Raw genomic sequence first — 23,109 nt, forward strand, 5'->3', positions numbered from 1 at the left:
CTGCAAATGATTCCACCCATCTCTTGACGCTCAGCATACCCACGCTTGTCAGGTGCTATGCAAACAGTATTCTGGTACTTTGAAATAGCTGTCTTAGTAAATTAGTGTTGGAATCCCCAGTTGTGGTTAAAGTGGTCACAAATTTGATCCCCAGTCTGTGCTAAATTACCTGATCACAGTAAATACAAAGGCACAGTGCCACAATTGATCAAAGTGCCTGGGTTAGTAGGGCCAAGGTTCCTATTCCTCACCACTATCCAGTGACTTCTGCCAGATACTACAACTAAAAGACAGGCTCAGACTTGCCAAAAATAGTCCGAACAGTTGAATAGTCTGCAAACACTTAGCATCTGGTTCACAAGTTCAGAATTTGGGCAAGGTGCTACACAATAAGCATGTGCATAGGATCATATCCCAGCAACAAATGGAGGGGAAAGAGGAGATGAAAGATTTCTAAATGGCATGATAAATATGAGATTTCTCTGCACTTATACTCTCTTGCCTCCAATTTCTGTTGGTGTTCTCCTGATTATTCCCCAAAATTCCAATGGAACCCCTGGAGAAATGGCATGAACTGCCACAGGATTGAAACAAGTCTCAAAGTAACAAATGACATCCTACCTAACTATAACAGTGGCAAACTATCCCACCTGTCTGAGGCCATTGACATAGTTGAGCACACCATCCTCCTTCAATATCTCACCTCTACCAGCAAGCGAGCTAGGACTCCCCTGCCCTGGTTCCATTCTCATCTATCCAGTTGTATCTAGTAAAGCACCTGCAATGGCTTCTCTTCCTGTTCCACCATTGGTATCTCTGAAGTCTCCCCCCACAGCCTCTCCCCGGTCTATCCTTGGCCTCCTATTTCTCATTCATATGTTGCCCTTTGGAGACATCACAAAAATAAAATGTCACGTTCCACATGTATGCTGACAACACACAACTCAATAAATGAAAGAATTGCATTTATATACTTCCAGACCATACCTGCACTGGAGAGGGTGCAGAGGAGATTCACCAGGATATTGCTTGGGCTGGAGCATTTCAGCTATGAAGAAAGACTGGATAGGCTAAGGGTTGTTTTCCTTAGAGCAGAGAAGGCTGGGGACCTGATAGAGGTATACAAAATTATGAGGGGCATAGATAGGGTAGATAGGAAGAAACTTTTCTTCTTAGCAGAGGTGTCAATAATCAGGGGGCATAGATAGAGGGGATTTGAAGAAAAATCTTTTCACCCAGATGGTGGTTGGAATCTGGAACACACTGCCTGAGGGGTGGTAGAGGCAGGAACCCTCACAACATTTTAGTAGTATTTAGATGAGCATTTGAAACGCCATAGCATACTGGGCCAAGTGCTGGAAAATGGGATCAGAACAGATAGGTGCTTGATGGCCAGCACGGACACGATGGGGCTGTTTCTGTGCTGTATAACAATGGCTATCATTAGTCCAGGTTACTAGTCCAGTGACATAAGTCCTATGCGACTATACCCTTTCATAAAACGTGTGCTCAGCCAAAGCTCTGCTATTTCCCAATTCACACCAAATCTCCTTCACCCATTATCCCTGTGCTCATAGCCCTATTTTGGCTCCCAATCTATTCTTGTTGTTTTCAGATCCTTCCATGGACTCATACCTCCCTATCTCCAACCTACTCCTGTCCTACACCCTCAGATCTCAGTGCCTGTTCCATTTTATTCTCTTGCTCACCCTCCAATTTAGCTGCTTCACCATAGGTGGCCATGATTTCATCTGCCTAGGTCCTAAACTCTGGAATTTGCTTCCTAATCTCTGTCTCTCTATCTTCTTTAAAACTCTCCCTTTGACCAAGCTTTTAGTTATCTGTTGTGATATCACCTTATGTAGTTCAGTGCCAAATTTTGTTTGATAATGTTCCTGTGAAGTGCCTTGGGATATTTATTATGTATAGGTGCTATATTAATGCTAGCTGTTGTAGTAAAAAGGCATTCGTGTTGTTTCTCCAGGGTTTCTGTCAAACTCACTGATAATCTGTAGAATTCCTGTGGAAATGCTACCACCTTCATCTCAGCTCTTACACTGTGTAAAGGGCTTTCTTCCTATATATCCATTTTAAAATTAAAATTGGTACATTCTGCTATAATCAAACTAAAATTGTTCAGAATCCTGACATTAAATCAACTCTATATAACATGCTGAAAAATAAAATTACATAGCATAGTTCAATTGCTTATTACTTATTGAGCTAAGTGATATATGACTGATGTGAATTTTCTCTCTCCAAATTAAGTCCATTTTACACAAAGCGCAGCAACTTGAACTCGACAGAATGGTGAACATATAAGACTAGTTTTGCACAGTGCAGCTTAATTAAATTATAATCCCATGACATGCCTTACTCTAAAAATACAGAACATTCGTAAAGCCTGGCTCTGCAGTTTGTTTGACAAGCCCCATTAAGAATTCAGTATTACATACTAAATTATATAATTAAAGGTTGGCATTTTTGCCTCAGCCCATCAGGTTCAACTGGACAGATTTTTAATGTCTTCCAGAAACACAAAGTAGTCATTAAAATGCATGGCAAAGTCGGTTTCCCTACACACAGTTGCAGTTGATGTTTAACTTGAGTAAACCTGATTTGTTCGTACACTAATCCAGTCAGGACATGGCTGAGAGAATGCTAAAATCTGTCTGGAGAATATCAGTTTTTTCAGGCATCCCTCATTTGTGTATGTAGCTTTTCATACAAGCCGCAGATAAGTAGAATGAAGGCTGATGTGGCTTGCCATATTTTGGACAAACATAAGAGGACAAACTCTACTGTGCTTGCCATATCCTGCAGCTGACCTAATTGGCCTAGATTTTCTTGAGTGGGGCATCTCATTGTGTACTGTTTGTTGTGCTGTTTCCTGTACTGTTCAACTCAAAAATTGTTTACCTGCAAGTTGCTGGATGAGTGAGCTGTTAACGGTGTGGCAGGGCATCTGGGGTCTTAGTGAACGATCGGACCAACTTAACCACTGAGACAGAGATTGAGAAAGAAACAGGGATGACAGAGGAGGAGGGTGAATTGGAATCAGGTACAGAAAAAGAAATAAAGAGAGTGAAAGAAAGATTGGATTGAGAAAACGATAAAAAGATGGAAAGGAAAAATATTTCAAAAATAAAAGTTCTAAATTAAAAGATGACTTTACTACTGCAATAATGAGATTCAAGAGTTTAAATAGTTCCCTGCCTGGGCTGGAGAGGTTAATAAAACCCAGCTCTAACTTAATTCGAGTTTAATGTGCAAACCCACCAAGTTCTTAATAGTAAGGGGAGGTTGAGGGCAAGCTGTTGTTTTCATGAGGCTAACGGCGGAGTAGGGCAATTCATTATTCACAGGTATCCCTTCCTCAACATAAGTCGTTGGATAAACGCATTAGTAAGTAATATTAAACTTGTTAGCTTGGCAGCAAATTTTGGACCATTAAATCGTATAATTTTTTTGAAGAGAGCCTGGTGTTAAATTTGGTTTCAAATGGTCTAATAATTTTAATCTACATAGCTGAGATAGATTCCCATTGAGTACTGAAAATTTAGGTCTGAATTATCTAAATTTAGGTCTGATTTAAATTGATTAAAAGGAGTTAATAGGATAGATAGAGTGAAACTATTTTTTCTGGTTCGTGAATCAAGAATAAGGGGTCATAACCTTAAAATTAAAGCTCAACCATTCAGCGTTTGCATGATTACATAGGACATAGACCACAGAACCAGGCCATTTAGCCCAACTAGTCCATGTCAGTTTTTATGTCCAGCTCAAGCCTCCTCCCATTCTTCCTCATCTAACTCCCTCAGCAAAACCTTCTATTTCCCTCTCCCTCATATTTATCTAGCTTTCCCATAAATGTATCTATACTGTTCACCTCAACTACTCCCTGCACTCTCTGGGTAAAGGAGATTCTTCTGAATTCCCCATTTGTTTTCTTGGTGACTCGTATTGATGACGTCTACATATGCTCTTTTCCACAAGTGGAAATGTTCTCTTTGTATCCACTCTATCAAAACCTTTCAAAATTTTAAAGACCTCTGTAATGTCCACTATCAGCCTTCTCTTTTCAAGAGAAAAGTGACCCAGCCTGTTCATCCTTTCCTAATAGGTCGCAGTTTTAGTATCACAGTTGTATATACTTTTTGCACGCTCTCCAGTGCTTCTAAATCCTTTCTGTAACATGGTGACCAGAATTTCTCTCAGTACTCAAGTTTGGTCTAATCAAGGTTCAATGCAAGTTTAGCACAACTTCTCTATTTTTCAATTCTACCCTCCTAGAAATAAACCCTAGTGCCTGGGTTGCCTTTTTTTGGGGGCTTTATTAACCTGCCTTGCTACATTTAGTGATTTATGCATTTTACTCCCAAATCCCTTTGCTCCACTACCCCATTTAGATTATTTCCCAAGTAATATGTGACCGTCCTAATCTTCTTACCTAAACGTAATACTAAAAAGTTGAAATTCATTTGCCTACTATATGCCAGGATGATGTCATGAAGTACCTCTTTGTGTACACAAAGCGTTGTGGAAATCTGGAACACTCTCCCCTAAAAAGCTGTGAATGCTGGAGGGGTCAACTAAAATCTTCAAAACAGTGATTGATATATTTTTGATAGGGAACAGTATTAAGGGGTATGGAACCAAGGCAGGTAAATGAAGTTAAGATATCGATTAGCCATGATCTAATTGAAGGAAAGAAAAAGCTTGATGTGCTGAATCTCTTATTCCTGTTCCCATGTTCCTTTCTAAATACTGTGACTATTCAAATCAAATGGAGGGAACTACTTTAAGTCTCTATTGGACATGTGGTTATGTACCAATCTGTGATGAGGTGACATGTTTTGATTTTTCTCATTAACTCATAAGGTGAGGAACCTGTTCTAGACTCTGGGATTCATCTGTAAGAGAACAGAGAACTAGCCTGTGTCAAAGAGAAACATGGAAATTACTGCGTGCCTTATCACCTAGCAAGTACTTCTGCAAAGATCTCTTCACAATCTATACACTTCTTTCTATTTCTCACTATTCAATGCTAGGTGACATGGTAATGTTAGAGTGTGTTTGACTCCATTCTCACCCAGAAATATTTCAAACTCTTCTGACGTAAACTATGGACCATACCTGGCACCATTATCTCTGGCGACCCATAAATTGCAAACCAATTTTTCAAAACCTTAATAGTTTTGGCACTTGTGGATATTGGGCATAGACTCAACATTTATCTATTTGCTATAGCTATCGACCATAACAATGTACTCTTTCCCTTCCACTTCAAAGAAATTGGAATGTATTTGTTTTCATGGTTGTCTTGTGTTTGACCATGGAATAAAAGGAACCTTGGTTGGATCATTTTTCATTCTAAGTCACACTTCACAACTTCTCACCAACTCTTCAATATCTCTATTTACCTTTGGATACCAAAAATAACTTCTTGCTACTGTTTTCATATGGAAAATCCCAGTGTGCTCTTGAAGAAGTTCCTCTAACAATCTCTCTCTAAACCTTGGCGGAATAATGATTCTTAAGCCCCATTGGAGACAGCCTTGATCTACACAGTTGATTTCTACACAATTGATGTGTGAAATGCTCCTGCAATTTATCATCACATGCCTTAGGTTAGCCATTCATAACATAATTGAGCACTTTACTGAGCAAAATTTGCAAGTTTCTTCACTCATTTCACTGGCAGGCACTGGCATGTTATTTGTGTATGTAAAGTAATTCCCAGATAATTCAGTGGCTGAAAATGAACCAGCCTTCACTGGAAATCCTGAAATAATTTGCATGATCTGCTGGCTTATAATATTTAATTTCATACTAATCGCTAATTTTATCATTTGGTCCTCCTTGCTCAAAGATCGCTTTGTGCTCTCTTAGCACTGTTACTCACAATAAGAGGTTGTGGTGGAAGAATTAATCCAGGCTGGTCTTTTGGTTTAAGCTGGTTTATTTTCAAGACAACGCCTCAATGCTACTGATTTCCAAGTAGCTTCCACACAAAGTGTTCCACCTGTATCTTTTTATTCTATTTAGATGGGATAATCAATGCCCATCACCTGTTTAACTAGCAATTAGTTTTAACAAGGTGATTGCCATATTAACAAGTGCTTCCTCAATGACAGATGTACTCTTACTGATCCCTACTGTAAATAACTTGGCCCAGTTTAACCATAATTTCTTAAGCCAATTCCTTCCCATCAGGGAGACGGTGTTCCCTCCTATCACTATCAGTGACAAGTAATAGGATGCATCATGGTATTCCATCCTAACACTAACTTCACCTAATACTGGAATACTGTTATTGGAATAACTTAGACAGTTTCACACCAATTTTGTGTAAGGGAATGTGACTTAGGGGCTTCTTGGATTCTCCTGGTGAGATAAACACAGCTGCAACTGTAGCAATGCTCAAAGTAAGTTGTGATCTCTTTCATTTTTACTGTGGGAGCTGGAAATATCTTCAGCTTTTCTACTCTATTCTGCCATGTGCTGCTTTTCTTGCTCTCTGAACAAGTACAACTATTGATTTTTCTGATAAAAACAAAAAGCTAAAAGCTACTGCGGATGCTGGAAATCCAAAATAAAAACAGAATTACCTGGAAAAACTCAGCAGGTCTGGCAGCATCGGTGGAGAAGAAAAGAGTTGACGTTTCGAGTCCTCATGACCCTTCGGCAGAACTGAAGTATAGTTAGGAGAGAGGTGAAATATAAGCTGGTCTAAGGTGGGGGGCGGCGGGAGAGAGAAGTTGAGAGTGGGGTGGTTGTGGGGACAAGCAAGCAGTGATAGGAGCAGATAATCAAAAGATTCCACATCTATCATATTCGAGGATTTCCAGTGACCTCGACCTGTTGTATGGCTGTGTCCTGGAGCTTTGCCACAGCCTGGAATGTTACTGTTTCCTCTATTCCTGCATGCCATCTGGAGAGGACTGATTTCCCACAGGGATAGCACTCTAACTGGAAACGGAGGCATTTAAATGGTTGGTGGCTACCATGGCAATGGTAAGATCTAAATTTCTGACTGAGTCTGTGAGCCTGCCCTGGCCAGGATCTCACTGATATCCAGTGGACCTCCCCCACTGGCTCAGAAAAAGAACTTCCTTACAATTTACAACTCTCTCTTTCTGCCACTTCCATGGGTGAGGCCTCAATCGCAGGCCTCCTTCCACATCAGCTTATTCCCTTTGCTCAAAAGCTTGGCCTGAATTTTATTGTTCTTTAGGGATCCTAGAAATCAACCTTAAAAACACGTTTATAGCTTGGTGCCATACCCATAGTGACAAGAGAGTTTATTTAATTTGAGAATGTAATCTGCGTTCTGTTGAAGGGTCATGAGGACTCGAAACGTCAACTGTGCTCTCCTCCGCCGATGCTGCCAGACCTGCTGAGTTTTTCCAGGTATTTCTGTTTCTGTTTTTGTTTTGGATTTCCAGCATCCGCAGTTTTTTGCTTTTATCTCTGCAACAGTCTCACTTGACAACTGCTTCCTTTCACTGAATGTGACCCTCAGTGCAATCTCATTCTTAGTCGTGCCATAATATGAGTCTAGAATCTCATTAATTTCAGAATAATCCATAGTGCTGGGGTTTCACAGGTAACACTGGTTAAGCACTATCTCAAGAGCATCTGGCCCTATTATGGTGAGGAAAACATTTACTTTATCCTCATCTCCTATTTTATTCACTTTCAGCCAAATGTGTAACCTACGTTCGTAATTATACCAGTGCTCTTTGTTAGGGTTGAATTCCAACATTGTCCCCAAATACATCTTCAGTACCATTATTTTCAATTCCATTCCGTGCTGACTCATTGTGTACCTGAACATGATGTGCACACATAGCAATCTTTCAAATTACTCAAACTTCCTAAAAATCAACTTTAGGAGCTCCAAAAAATGTGTCACAATGTTCTTCAGCCCTTAATCTCTCAAAACGAAATGTAAAAGAAAGTTCTATCCCATCCTTTTCACCATCTTTCTGTTGTGCATTGCACTAAGACTAACACATGCTCAGCTGCAGGCAGCCATTACTGAACTAACTTTATTTACACCTCCCCAACAGAGAAGGCAGTAGAGAGATCAATATAACAAAATGTTCAGGTTTGCAATTTATTACAGGAGTGCTCAGAACAGACTCGGGACTGGACCTGGGACCTTCCTGGTTTAGATTACCTAGCTAGTCTCCACCATCTGGGATATGGGGGAAAATCATTAACAACTCCTAAAATAGAGAAAGGCTTTTCATAAATGAACATGTGCCCCATTAGCTGTGGGGATGTTAGTGCAGGGGAACTGAACTCTTCCCATTTCAATGACACGCTGGCAGAATCAACACAACCTGATGTACTGTAGAGCACCCTCTTCTCTACACTATCAATGCACCTCAGAAGGGTGCCCTCAAATGTACAAGCCTGACATTTTTACTCATTTCCCACTCTGCGCTCCTTGAAGTGATAATACCAATTGTTTTTTTAAATTCATTCACAGCACGTGAGTGTCACTGGCTAGGCCAGCAATTATTGTCCACCCCTAATTGCCCTCGAGAAACCGGTGATGAGCCACCTTCTTGAACCACTGCACTCATGTAGTGTAGATACACTCAGTGCTGTTAGTGAAGGAACGGCGATATGTTTCCAAGTCAGGATGGCGTGTGGCTTGGAGGAGAACTTGCAGGTGGTGGTATTCCTATGTGTCTGCTGCCCTTGTCCTTCCAGGTGGTAGAGGACGGGAGTTTGGAAGGTGCTATTGAAGGAGCCTTGGTGAGTTGCTGCAGTGCATCCTGTAGATGGTACACACTGCCGCCACTGTGCATTGGTGGTGGAGGGAGTGAACATTTAAGGTGTTGGATGGGGTGCCAATCAAGCGGCTGCCTTTGTCCTGATGGTGTTGAGCTTCTTGAGCGTTGTTGGAGCTGTACTCATCTAAGCAAGTGCACAGGCTTTGGAGAATCAGAAGGTGAGTTATTTGCTGCAGAATTCCCAGCCTCTGACCTGCTCTTGTAGCCACAGTATTTATATGGTTGGTCGAGTTCAGTTTCTGGTCAATGATAACCCCCAGGATGTTGATAGAGGGGATTCAGTGATGGTAATGCAATTGAGTGTCAATGGCATATGGTTAGATTTTTTCTCCTTGGAGACACAAATTAGGGATTGTTTAGTGATGTAGGCCCATTCCCACTAGGAATTAGACCTTTCCAGTGAACAGATGGAGAATATTTTCAGCTTGTCAGTCTGGACTTGATTCAATAGCCAGAATTTTAAAACCGGCATGCGGACTCGGCGGGAGCAGGCAGTTGGGAAGCCGACCGCTGCCCACAATCGGCTTCACAACGCCATTTTACGTGGGCGGGCCAATTAAGAGGGGGCGGGAGCACAATGTCCACTGGGTCCAATGGCAACACGGCGGCCGATTCAAAAGCAGCCATGTGAAGGCTGCCAGTGAAGCAGACGCACCTCATCATGGAGCTTGTAAGTGCTGAACATGGCAGGCGGGAGGGCAGGTCAGCGGGGCAGTTGGTCCTGTGTTTTTCCGATGAGTGTCTCGCTGTCCTCCTGGAGGAGGTGGCACTTGTCCTCAGGGATGAGAGGAGCCCCCCCTCAACTCACCAAAAATGCCTGGGGGGGAGGGGGGGGTGGCATCCAGGGTAAGCTCTCATGATGTAGTGAGGCACACATGGGTGCAGTGCCGTAAGTGGTTCAATGATCTCCTGCGATCGGAAAGGGTGAGTACTGTGTTGGCATGGGTCACTTAACACAACAGTTAGGAGCCTCTCGCCCCAACCCCCTCCACACCTCAGTGTTCTTAGAGTGAGAGTGGCAAATGTTAATAAGGCAGCATCTGGTCAAGGGGTTGAGCCCTGGCTGCTTGGAATGAGTATCTTGCAGCTCCAGGACCATGAATCGGCTGAGCCCTGTGAGATATTCCTCAGGTGGGGTTGGCCAGGCTGCAATGGTGCTGCAGGTACAGGGTGGACTAATCAATGCTCCTCTGTCCTTTCAGGAGAAGACATCCCATAACAATGCAGAGAGGTTGGCGGAGGATCGTGCCACCTTCTAATCCTGAGTAGATATGAGGAGGCCCTGGAGCTGGAGAGGCGCTATACATCTTGGTCAACCGGCCGCGGTGAAGTTGGGGTGCCAGAGGGAGGTAAGAGTGCAGCGCACCAAGGTCAGAATGTCTGTAAGAGCAACCATTCCACTGTTGTCTCTATATTGATGTGAGCCTCAAACATGGAATCCCCATTGATAATGGAAAGATGAGGGCACCTTGATCTGGGTGCCAGGCATGCACAGTAACAGAATAATGACTTCAACTAATGACATGTTCTTGTTCGTCCTTTCAGGCTCATCAGCAGCCCATCGGAGTGAGGAGCCTGAAGGCCCAACACTGACCCCAGAGGACAGCAACCATGGAAATGCTCCTGAGTCACACTGTCTCAGCCAAGCAGGCACCAGCGCAGATACCAGCACCTCAGTGGGCATTAGATTGGCAGATAGTATCTCTGTGCACAGCGGTGAGGGCACTTCACACTCGCTTGAGGTGCAGGCAGAGGCCGATAGTGCCCGGGGCGCCAGCAGTCAAAGGACTTCTGGGGACCAGGAACATGCTCAGTCGGTGGCTGATGATGTGCCTCTGGAGTCATCCCAGAAGAGGCAGATGCTCAATGTCCAGCAGGGGGTGTGGGAGGATCTGGCAGAGATACATGAGGGAATGCGCGCCAAGGTCTCCGCTGTGGAGGAGTCCTTGCGGAGCATGACCAGTGCAATGACCCTCATGGCCAAGTGCACTGCCTCCTCCACGGAGAGAGTGGCGACTCTCATGCAGAGGCTCCTCCAGAAGTTGCATCAGGGGTTCCTGGGGATGCGATCAGACCTGCAAGCCCTCACACTGGCAATAACCTCAGGTGGTCACTGTCAGTGTGGAAGATGGATTGAGCACCCAGTATCCCAGCTAGGTGCCCGTCCATCAATGGTGAGCAGGGAGGTCCAAAGCGACCCGTCGTTGGCGCACGAGCTGCTTATCGTCTCTGCAGGCTCCTCTCAGGGCGCTCCGGATGATGGCAGCAGCTCCTCTGCCTCTCTACCAGTAACTGTGGCATCTGATGAGGCTGCGGCGACTGGGGAAATGCCAGCCGTGGCACTGGCGGGGCCAGCACATGCTCCACGGGCCATAGGACGCCCGCCAAGGTCATCAAGGCCAACAGGACAGCACAGTAAGCAGGCTGTCTCCAATGTCGGTGTCGTTGAGGGTGGAGCAACTAGACGTAGCACCCGCAAGCGAAAACTTAAAGCACCTTAAGCACAACACGGGTTTATCACTGGTGATATTTTTTCCCCCCACTTTTGTGTTAAATATTATTTGGTGTGATGGATAACATCTTTCAATTTAATTTGTATTGTGTGTGTCAGGCACCACAGCATTAAATGTGTTTCTGTTCAACAAGCCTCTGGGTGCTTCATTAATCCTGCAGGTGCAGGGTAACCCATGATATTATGAGTGACTTGTTTGTCATTGAACTTAATTGAAATGGCAAACAGTACATGTTGTTCACCAAGCAAATGTTCCTGTCAGGAATCGAATATGAAGCCTGCAGCCCTGGCATGGGGTGGTGGTTCTTATTTGGTAGGCTAGCTGAAGGAGCATTGGATCAAAGCCTCCAGGGTGTCCCTGCCTCCCTGGAGGTAAGCATCTATTCCCTTAGCGTTCTCCTGACCGTGCTCGTCCTTGGACTCTCTACTGGACTCATCGTCTGTTGCCAGAGCAGCTGCGTCAACATCATCTTCCTCCACTGCGTCACCACTTGAGTGCCAGATTGTGGAGAGCGCAGCATGCAACCACTATCAGTGACACACGATCTGGGGGGGTCGGTATTGCAGTGTGCCCCTTGAACAGTCCAGGCATCAGAAGCGCATCTTGAGAAGACCTATGGCTCTCTCTACCACCGCCTTTGTGGAGGCATGGCTCCTACTGTTCTTGGATGGCAGAGGGGCGTCATGAGCCATCTTTTGAGGGGATAGCCCTTGTCATCCAGCAGCCATTCATCCAACCGTGCTGGAGCACTGAGGAGCTTTGGCACCTGAGCGTGTCTCAGGATGTAAGCATCATGGGAGCTGCCTGGGTACCTTGCACAGACTTGTAAAATCAGCATCCTCTGTTCATGGAGTGGAAGCCCTTCCTGTTGATGAAGGCACTGGGCTCACCTGCTGGCACCTCAATGGCCACATGTGTGCAGTCGATTGCACCCTGGATGCGGGGGAACCCAGCAATTGCTGCAAAGCCTCTGGCTCACTCTGCCTGGCTGGCTTCGTCTGTGCAGTAGTGAATGAAAGTTAATGCACGCCTGAACAGAGCGTCTGTCACCAGCTTGACAACTGTGGACAGCTGATTGGGAGACACCACAAAAATCACCCACTGACCCCTGGAAAGAGCCGGAGGCATAGAAGTTGAAGGCCACTGTGACCTTCAGCGCACTGGCATGGAAGTGTCCACCTACACAATCGGAGCTGATCTCAGGGCCTATCATCTGACAGATGGAGGTCACTGTCTCCATCAAGAGGCGGAGCCTCCTTCGGCATTGCACCTCAGACATATTGAGGTAGCTGCATCGCCGCCTGTAAACTCTGGCAGCACGATAGTGGCATCTTCTGCAGCCACTTCTGCCTTGGACTTCCTGTTGGCCCTGCACCTGTCCTCCCACAAGTCACTCCCTTGGAGGCTGAAAAGGGGCACCTGATCTCCTCCCCCTTCTGGTCCTCTCTTCCTTCTCAGTGGAGGTTCCTCCAGCGGAGACCACAATCCCCATTCCCAGGGTAAGGGAAATCTGTCTGATACCTAGAAGGACTCAAGTGGTGTGACTCCTCCGGTGTCCTGAACTAAAGCCTCTTATTTCTGTCAAAGCAGCTCTGAAGCAAAATGAAGTTGTCCTGCTCACACAAGCAAGCAGCAACAACTTATAAGCTAAAGTACAAACAACTCTCACTAGCAAGCGCACTCACCCTTCTTATCCCGCCCGTGGATGAGGTTTTTGAAAATGTGGCCTGCCCGTTACGCCCATGCGATGCCCTGAAGATCGCACGGGCTACGTAAAATCACAGACGATTGGTGCCACAAGGGCCTTAACTGGACCGTTAATTAATGGTGGACACGCCTCCGTTTTCATCTTGCGTCCACCTAGTGAAAATTCACGATGTTGCGCGGTGACGTCGGGGTCATCGCATGTCATTTTACATTCCAGCGTGTCAGGCGCACGCCCGCACACCGAAGGTAAAATTCTGGCCAATGAGGACTGAAAACTTTCTTGCCCTGCTGCATTCGCTCAATCTCCCCTTTTTTTAAACAAAAAAGCACAGTGAGACGGCAGGTAAACAGCCATGAATTGGATGACGGGTAACATTTTATAACAGATCGCCAGTTATACAGAAACAAAATAGGAAGGAAAATACAACAGGACACCAACTACAAATGTGCAGCATTGTGGGTTCATGCATGCTGCAAGGCAGGTGCTGCAAATGGATATTACATGAGCAAATACGTTTTCTTTTAAGTACAATAAAGGGCCCAATATGAAGTTTCCAAATTCATACTGGAGTCTTTGGAACTAAATTTAAAACTGTTCTGGGATTTAAGTCTGGTTAAGCCTCCAGTACTTCACTTTAAATATGTTGGGGCACAAAACTAACAATTCCACCTACAGTGCATTAACTAAACGAGAACTTTTCTTCAACTGAGCTATTGGTGTCTCCTACGAAGAAGGTTCATGGCTGCAGACAGAAGCACTTTCTCCATATACTGATTAAAGCGCCTAATTATAAATCTGAATTTTTTCCCCCAACTGGTGAAGTTTGGGTTTTTGGAACAGAAACTAAATTGTAGACAAAACAAAAACAGAATTACCTGGAAAAACTCAGCAGGTCTGGCAGCATCGGTGGAGAAGAAAAGAGTCGACGTTTCGAGTCCTCACGACCCTTCAACAGAACTGAGTATAGTTAGGAGAGGGGTGAAATATAAGCTGGTTTAAGGTGGGGGGCGGGGGGGGTGGTGGTGGTTGTAGGGACAAGCAAGCAGTGATAGGAGCAGATAATCAAAAGATGTCACAGACAAAAGGATCAAAGAGGTGTTGAAGGTGGTGATATTATCTAAGAAAATGTGCTAATTAAGAATGGATGGCAGGACACTCAAGGTACAGCTCTAGTGGGGATGGGGTGGAAAGACTGACAAGGTATTAGTTGTAGATTTAAAAATAATGGAAATAGGTGGGAAAAGAAAAATCTATATAAATTATTGAAAAAAACAAAAGGGAGGGGGAAGAAACAGGGTGGGGATGGGGGGAGGGAGTTTAAGATCTAAAGTTGTTGAATTCAATATTCAGCCTGGAAGGCTGTAAAATGCCTAGTCGGAAGATGAGGTGCTGTTCCTCCAGTTTGCGTTGGGCTTCACTGGAACAATGCAGCAAGCCAAGGACAGACATGTGGGCAAGAGAGCAGGGTGGAGTGTTAAAATGGAAAGCGACAGGGAGGTTTGGGTCTTTCTTGCGGACAGACCGCAGGTGTTCTGCAAAGCGGTCACCCAGTCTGCTTTTGGTCTCTCCAATGTAGAGGAAACCGCATTGGGAGCAACGAATGCAGTAGACTAAGTTGAGGGAAGTGCAAATGAAATGCTGCTTCACTTGAAATGAGTGTTTGGGCTCTTGGACAGTGAGGAGAGGGGAAGTAAAGGGGCAGGTGTTGCATCTTCTGCGGTTGCATGGGAAGGTGCTGTGGGAGGGGGTTGAGGTGTAGGGGGTGATGGAGGAGTGGACCAGGGTGTCCCGGAGGGAACGATTCCTGCGGAATGCCGCCGGGGGGGGTGAAGGGAAGATGTGTTTGGTGATGGCATCATGCTGGAGTTGGCGGAAATGGCGGAGGATGATCCTTTGAATGCGGAGGCTGGTGGGGTGATAAGTGAGGACAAGGGGGACCCTATCATGTTTCTGGGAGGGAGAAGGTGTGAGGGCAGATGCATGGGAGATAGGCCGGACACGGTTGAGGGCCCTGTCAACCACCATGGGTGGAAAGCCTCAGTTAAGGAAGAAGGAGGACATGTCAGAGGAACTGTTTTTGAGAGTGGCATCATCAGAACAGATGCGACGGAGGCGAAGCAACTCCTGTTTGTGGATTTTGGGTAGGAGGTAGAAGCGGGCCGTCCGAGGTTGGGAGACTATCAGGTATCTTGGACGGCCTGTTTCTACCTCCTATCCAAAATCCACAAACAGGACTGTCCCAGCAGACCGATCGTGTCAGCCTGTTCCTGCCCCACGGAACTCATTTCTCCCTATCTTGACTCCATTCTCTCTCCCCTTGTTCAGTCCCTTCCCACCTACATCCGTGATTCCTCCTCTGACACCCTAAAACATATCAAGTGCAAAGGAACACAACTCCAACAACTCATCAACACCAACACCCATCCAGGACCCTCCACCCCTGCCTGTCCCTCTGTCCCCATCCCGTCTTCCAATCCCAGCCCCGGCCGTGTACTCACCATACCCCCTGACCTTCCCCTCTCCAACGCTGAACGTCCAGTGCTCGGCAAAGGACTTAGTTTCATACCCTTACGCCCTCATCTCAATGAATTTCTGGCTCGGCATGATGCTGAACTCTTCTTCCGCCGCCTTGGTCTCCGTGCTCACTTCTTTGGGCAGGAGTCCTCTCCCCGTTCAACAGATCCTTTTACCCACCTCCAATATTCTCCCTCCACCTGGACCCCTCCCTTTGGATTCTTACCTTCTCTTGATCTTTTCATTGAGAACTGTCAGCGTGACATTAATCGTCTCAATTTCTCTGCTCCTCTCACCCATTCTAACCTGTCTCTCTCTGAACTTGCTGCACTCCATTCTCTGAGGCACAACCCTGACATTGTCATCAAACCCGCTGACAAGGGTGGTGCTGTTGTTGTCTGGCACACTGACCTCTACATCGCAGAGGCTGAGCGTCAATTCGCAGACACTTCCTCCTACCTCTCCTTGGACCTTGACCCCACCACTGAACATCAAGCCATTGTTTCCAGAACTGTCACTGACCTCATCTCCTCTGGAGATCTTCCTTCCACAGCTTCCAACCTGACAGTCACCCAACCTCGGATGGCCCGCTTCTACCTCCTACCCAAAATCCACAAACAGCACTGTCCCGGCAGACCGATCGTGTCAGCCTGTTCCTGCCCCATGGAACTCATTTCTCGCTATCTTGACTCCCTTCTCTCTCCGCTTGTCCAGTCCCTTCCCACCTACATCCGTGATACCTCTGACACCCTATATCACATCAACAATTTCCAGTTCCCTGGCACCAACCGCCTCCTCTTCACATTGGACGTCCAATCCCTCTACACCTTCATCCCCCACCAGGAAGGTCTGGTGGCTCTCCGCTTCTTCCTCGAACAGAGGCCCGAACAATCCCCATCCACCAACTACTCTCCTCCGTCTGGCTGAACTTGTTCTCACACTGAACAATTTCTCCTTTAACTCGTCTCATTTCCTCCAAATAAAAAGTGTGGCTATGGGTACCCGCATGGGCCTGACTCTTTATGGGGTATGTGGAACATTCCTTGTTCCAGTCCTACTCCGGCCCCCTCCCACAACTCTTTCTCCGGTACATCGATGATTACTTCGGTGCTGCTTCATGCTCTCGTCTGGACCTGGAAAATTTTATTAATTTTGCTTCCAATTTCCACTCCTCCATCATTTTCACATCGTCTATCTCTGATACTTCCCTTCCCTTCCTTGACCTCTCTGTCTCAATTTCTGGTGATAGACTGTCCACCAATATCCATTACAAGCCTACCGGCTCCCACAGCTACCTCGACTACAGCTCCTCACACCCCGCTTCCTTTAAGGACTCCATCCCATTCTCTCAGTTTCTTCGAGTCAGTCGCATCTGTTCTGATGATGCCACTTTCAAAAACAGTTCCTCTGACATGTCCTCCTTCTTCCTTAACCGAGGTTTACCACCCACGGTGGTTGACAGGGCCCTCAACCGTGTCTGGCCCATCTCCCGCGCACCCGCCCTCACACCTTCTCCTCCCTCCCAGAAACATGATAGGGTCCCCCTTGTCCTCACTTATCACCCCACCAGCCTCCGCATTCAAAGGACCATCCTCCGCCATTTCCGCCAACTCCAGCATGATGTCACCACCAAACACATCTTCCCTTCACCCCCCCGGCGGCATTCCGTAGGGATCGTTCCCTCCGTGACACCCTGGTCCACTCCTCCATCACCCCCTACACCTCAACCCCCTCCCACGGCACCTTCCCATGCAACCGCAAAAGATGCAACACCTGCCCCTTTACTTCCCCTCTCCACACCATCCAAGGGCCCAAACACTCATTTCAAGTGAAGCAGCATTTCACTTGCACTTCCCTCAACTTAGTCTACGGCATTCGTTGCTCCCAATGCGGTTTCCTCTACATTGGAGAGGCCAAACGCAGACTGGCTGACTGCTTTGCAGAACACCTTTGTTCTGTCCACAAGCATTACCCAGACCTCCCTGTCGCTTGCCATTTCAACACTCCACCCTGCTCTCATACCCACATGTCCGTCCTTGGCTTGCTGCATTGTTCCAGTGAAGCTCAATGCAAACTGGAGGAACAGCACCTCATCTTCCGACTAGGCACTTTACAGCCTTCTGGACTGAATATTGAGTTCAACAATTTTAGATCATGAACTCTCTCCTCCATCCCCACCCCCTTTCTGATTTTTTTCCCCCTTTTTGTTTTTTCCAATAATTTATATAGATTTTTCTTTTCCCACCTATTTCCATTATTTTTAAATGTATTTCCATCCATTGTTTTATCTCTACCTTTTAGCCTTTTTCCATTCCTTCACCCCACCCCCACTAGGGCTATCTGTACCTTGCTTGTCCTGCTTTCTACCCTATATTAGCACATTCCTTTAGATAATATCACCACCTTCAACACCTTTTTGTCCTTTTGTCTGTGACATCTTTTGGTTACCTCCACCTATCACTGGCCCTCTATCCAGCTCCCTTGTCCCAACCCCCCCCTTAAACCAGCTTATATTTCACCCCTTTTCTATTTTTCCTTAGTTCTGTTGAAGAGTCATGCGGACTCGAAACATTAACTGTGCTCCTTTCCACAGATGCTGCCAGACCTGCTGAGTTTTTCCAGGTATTTTCGTTTTTATTGTCTTTTTGGCTTGACGGCAGCATCCTGTTAGTGGTGAACAGCACTTGTGATGCTACTGCTAACAGCTAACTTCACCCGTTTCTCAATTTTTTGAGACAGATTACCCTGGAAGGGCAAGGTGAGGTAGACTGGGCACTTTTCAGGACCGAAAGTGACGGCCTTAGACCCGTTCATGGGTTTGCGAGATATACAGCAATAAATGATCTGATCAGGATAGCCATTACCTTGCAGGATGCCTTTGATGCGCCCTATTTCAGCATCAAACTTGAATGTAGGTTGCCGATAAGACCAATCTTATAGCGTGTGGAACTGTGAGAATCCTAACGCATATATTGACTAGTGAAGGTAGGCTTGTGGTAGACTGTGTTAGAAAATCGCCTGGCAGATTTCTCAACTAGCACGTGAAGGATGAGGAGATCATCTGACTGCTCCATTTCAAAAGTGAATTTCAGCGCAGGATGGAGCCCATTAAGATATGAAAGGAAATTGTTACATGCAGCTTATTGAACTTATGAACTCGGCAACTTGCGTAATTGAGTTCAGTTTTAATGACACCATGTATGCCCAAATAGATGGTGTTGCCATGGGATCCCCGCTAGACCCAGCTCTCGCAAATATCTTTGTTGGGTTCCATGAGAAACGTGTCTTCGATGGAATGACATCTAACCCTCTCATATTCCCAATATGTGTATGATACATTTGCTATATTTAAATCCGCAGCCGCATGTTGTTTCACGCTGCTTTTATGCAATAGCAACACGAGTGGTAACTGCCACTAACAGGGTACTGCCATCAAGCCAAAAAGACATCTAGCACACAAATGAGTAATGTGGTATATGAATTTAAGTGCCAGTGAGATGCTGGATATGTAGACCATATGTCCTAAAGACTGGTGGATCGTATCAAACGGCATGTCCCAGCTGCTGTTCACAATGGGCATAGTACAGGCCATATTCAACCTACCCATGCTTCCAAAATTCAAAACACAGTGTCCAACATTAGATGTGATTCCGCGATTGGACAACATTTGTTAAATAATCCTCAGTGTGCTGAGAATTACGCTGACAACCAATTTAAGATTGTCAGTCCGGGCTCGCAGTGTGATGCATTTGCTGGAAGCCACATATATTAATACACAGGGCCATATTCTTTTCAGGCAGAAAGAACATATACACACGTTGCGTCTGTTTCAGTTAAAATAAGTGACAGTCATTTGCTGACTCAGTCCCCAGGGCAACGCCTTAAGCAATCAGGGTCAAGCTGCCTGGTTTAAATTTCAAACAATGGTTGGCAGTTAACTATCAGTCACCATCACTGGTGAATTCTCCATGGCAACACCATTTGCCAATCAATCAGCACACTCTTTCACATACAGTATAAATTGTTGTTTTCCCCTTTTATTGGTATTCCTGAAAAGTGTCCTGATGAGTGCAAGATGAAAAGTTTAGACATGTCTCTTTTTTCAGTAATACTTGGGAATGTAGTGGTAGTAGGGGACAGTATATTCAGGGAGTTAGACACACTTCTCTGCAGCAAAGAACATAAGTCCAGAAGGCTGTATTGCCTTTCTGGTGCCAGCTTTGGGACATCTGCTCTAGGCTGGAGAGAAACGGGCAGTGGGAGGAGGAGGGTCCCAGTTGTCATGGTGCACATAGGTATTAATGACACAGGACTAGGAAGGAGGTTCAGCTCTGAGTGTACAGTAGTTAGGGGCTAAATTAAAAGCAGAACCTCAAAAGCAATAATCTCTAGATTATTACCTGGGGTAAACAAGATTAAAGAGTTACATGTGTGGCTCAAAGGTTGGTGTGGGAGAAATAGGTTTCCATTCATGGGGCATGCACACCAGTATTAGGGAAATTACCCTGGGTCTCTGGATCACTAGTCCAGAGTTAATAAAGGATGAGATCAGTACATTAGTGAGAGAGGATCTTAGTTTGGAAAATCAAGATGTAAAATCAGTTTAGGTGGAGCTAAGACCAGCAAAGGGCAGCAAACATTGTTAGGAGTTGATTATAGGCCACCAAACAGTAGTGGTAATACAGGGCATGGTATAAATCAGGAAAGTAGAGGCACATGTAACAAGGGTAACACAGTAATCATGGCGGACTTCAATCTACATATATACTGGGTAAACCTAATTAGCACTAATGCTGTGGAGGACAAATTCCTGGAATATATCTGAGATGGTTTTCTAAAACAGTACGTTGATGAACTAACTAGAGAATGGGCTATTTTAGATCTCGTATTAAGCAACGAGAAAGGGCTAATTAATAATCTCACTGTAAAGGAGTCTCTCGGGAAGAGTACCATAATAAGATAGAATTTTACATTAAGTTTGAAAGTGATGTAGTTCAATCCAAAACTAGGTTCTTAAACCTAAACAAAGGAAACTATGAAGGTATGAGAGGCTAATTAGCTATGATGAGGACGGGCAATGGCTGGCATTTAAAAGATTAATACATGGTTTACAACAAATTTACATTCCTTTGAGGGACAAAGCCCGTTAGCTACGGCTAATAAGAGAAGTTAAAGATTGTATTAGATCAAAGGAAGAGGCTTATAAAGTTGGCAAAAAAGTAGTAAGCCTGAAGACTGGGAGCATTTTAGGATTCAGCAAAAGAGGACCAAGAAACTGATAAAGAAAGAAAATAGAATATTAAAATGGAATATGAGAGAGGGGAAGAGAGCAGATAGGGCGTCAAGACTCTACAATTCAGGAATGCAGGTGGGAGCTTGTGCACAGATTGAAAAGGCCAAATTTGCGAGGAATAGAGCTTTATACAACTCGTCCCCAATTAACCCATTCAGTCCTCATATAATTCTGGCAAATCCCACTGTACCTCTTCCAAAGGAAACATATCACTCTTGAGGTTTGATGTCCAAAATTGAATGCAAACAGGTCCTCAGAGAATCTTTCACAGGTGAGGGCAAATCAGAGTCTGCAATCCTGTTGAATGTTGGGCAATATCTATGTCCACATTTGCTGGGGGGGGGGGAAGTTGGATCGTTTTGCACTGGAAACCACTCTAGAGACAGCAAGCCTTTCTGATGGGTAGTATAGTTTTGCATGTTGTGGTCCAGAATTTCCACAATTAATTCAAGTTCTGAACTCTATGGAATGTCTGTTAGCTTGACAAGATAGTCAGATAAGTCAAGTCAGCAGGTACTGATAATGTTGAAAGCACTGCATTTTGAGATGACTGCAACTACATATAGGCACCTTGTAAAGCCTCAATTTCCAAGAAGTCAAACTACAGAATTTTGAAGGGATAACTTTTCTCTTTGAAGCAGGAACCTTTGACAGTGCTCCCAAGTAGTGATACGGAAGCAGAATTATTTTGATCTACGCTGTTCTCTGGGCAAATCATTCCATATTTGGACACATTGTTACCCTCTTGAACCTTTCCTAAATGAGGAACCTGTTCAAAATGCTGAGGTTTAGTAATACATAATGAATTCTGAAATATCTGGAGCACTCCTGGTCAGGGTGAATCCTTTCACTTATCAGATAACAATGTACCCAATGGGGGATGACTAAAATTAATAACCTCTAAGTTTACCAGCATCACAATAAAGATCCATAAATACCCCATCAGATTAGCCTGCACAGCTTCAAGATTGTGCTCATCTTCTGGGGCCACAGTGCAAAGCTGTCCTCAATTTGGTATTAACTGGCAATTAATTGACAGACCATAGGATAGGCTAGGGTGAGAAATTTTAATAATGTTGATTGAGGATAAATATTGACTTGGACATCAGGAAGAACTCTCCTGCTCTTTGAAATAGTAGTATAGGGCTTTTACATCCACTTGAGGCAGCAAATTCAGTTTAACGTTTCATCAAAAAGATGGCACCTCCAATCACGCAACACTCTCTCTGCATGTGCTCAAGTTTCTGGAGTGGAACTACAATCTACAACCTTCTGCCTCAGAGGTGATTGTGTTACCACTGAGTCACAGCTGCAACCACAGTGATGCCTGTCTGAGATTTGCAACAGAGGTGTCATTACCATTCAGAGGAAATCTGGAACTCTATTGCAGAAAATGTTGTGGAGGCTTGGACAATTGAAAAATACAAAATTGAAATAGAATTTTATTGGCCAAGGGTATGTGGAGATATGGAGTAAATGGAAGTTAAATAGAGATCAGCCATTATCTAACTGAATGTCTAAGGAAATCTGCCATCCTTAACCAATCTGGCCGATGTGTGATTCCGACTCTCAGCAATGTGATTGACTTTTAATTGCTCACTGAAATGACCTAAAAGCCACTCAGTTGTACTCAAGAAGATAACTCACCACTACCTTCTCAAGGATAATTAGCAATGGGCAATAAATGCTGGCTTTGCCAGAAATGCCCACATCTTGTGAATGAATAAAAGAATTGAAAGGCTGAATAGGCTCAAGAGGTTGACTGGCCTACTGCTGTTCCTATCAATGTCAGTGTTGAACAGTTCCAAGTGAAGGAGCTTTCTTTTGCATCTAACCATGCCACATTTGATGGAGTACACAGCACGGAAACAGAAAGTGTTCCATGCCTTTTATTTCCTTCTAAAAGTGTAGAGAATTTGTGTGCTCACCGCTGGACAGGGGCGAGTGCCCAGTTTAACAATTCAGTGGGAGGTGATATTTTGAATAGAATGTGCTGCCTGATGTATGACAGCACCGACCCTGGTGCTCCTTGTTTTAGGTTTCACTCTAATTCGCAGATGCAAGCCAAACCTTAAAAGGGGAGTCATAAATATTCAGCAGTCAAGAGAGTTTGATGTCTATTTATTCTTTAACCGCTCACTAATGTATCCTCTCAATGATACTTATCTGAAAATGAAAAGCCAACAGCAATTCACAGTGCACTGCAATAATGGTTAAGTGAATTAAGTAATTAGAAACTAATGAACAAGTTAGATACCTATTCGGTATAGG

The 23,109-nt window shown here is 44.9% G+C and overlaps 1 protein-coding gene across 2 annotated transcripts in view; it reads right to left on the reverse strand.

The window, feature by feature from the left end:
* Positions 1 to 23,109, reverse strand: part of ap2b1 (adaptor related protein complex 2 subunit beta 1) — a 273,294-nt gene that overhangs the window by 11,985 nt on the left and 238,200 nt on the right. The gene's annotated exons all lie outside the window — the stretch shown is intronic.

This window comes from Cetorhinus maximus, chromosome 9, assembly GCF_964194155.1.
Source record: "Cetorhinus maximus chromosome 9, sCetMax3.hap1.1, whole genome shotgun sequence".
In the NCBI taxonomy this organism is placed as follows: domain Eukaryota; kingdom Metazoa; phylum Chordata; class Chondrichthyes; order Lamniformes; family Cetorhinidae; genus Cetorhinus; species Cetorhinus maximus.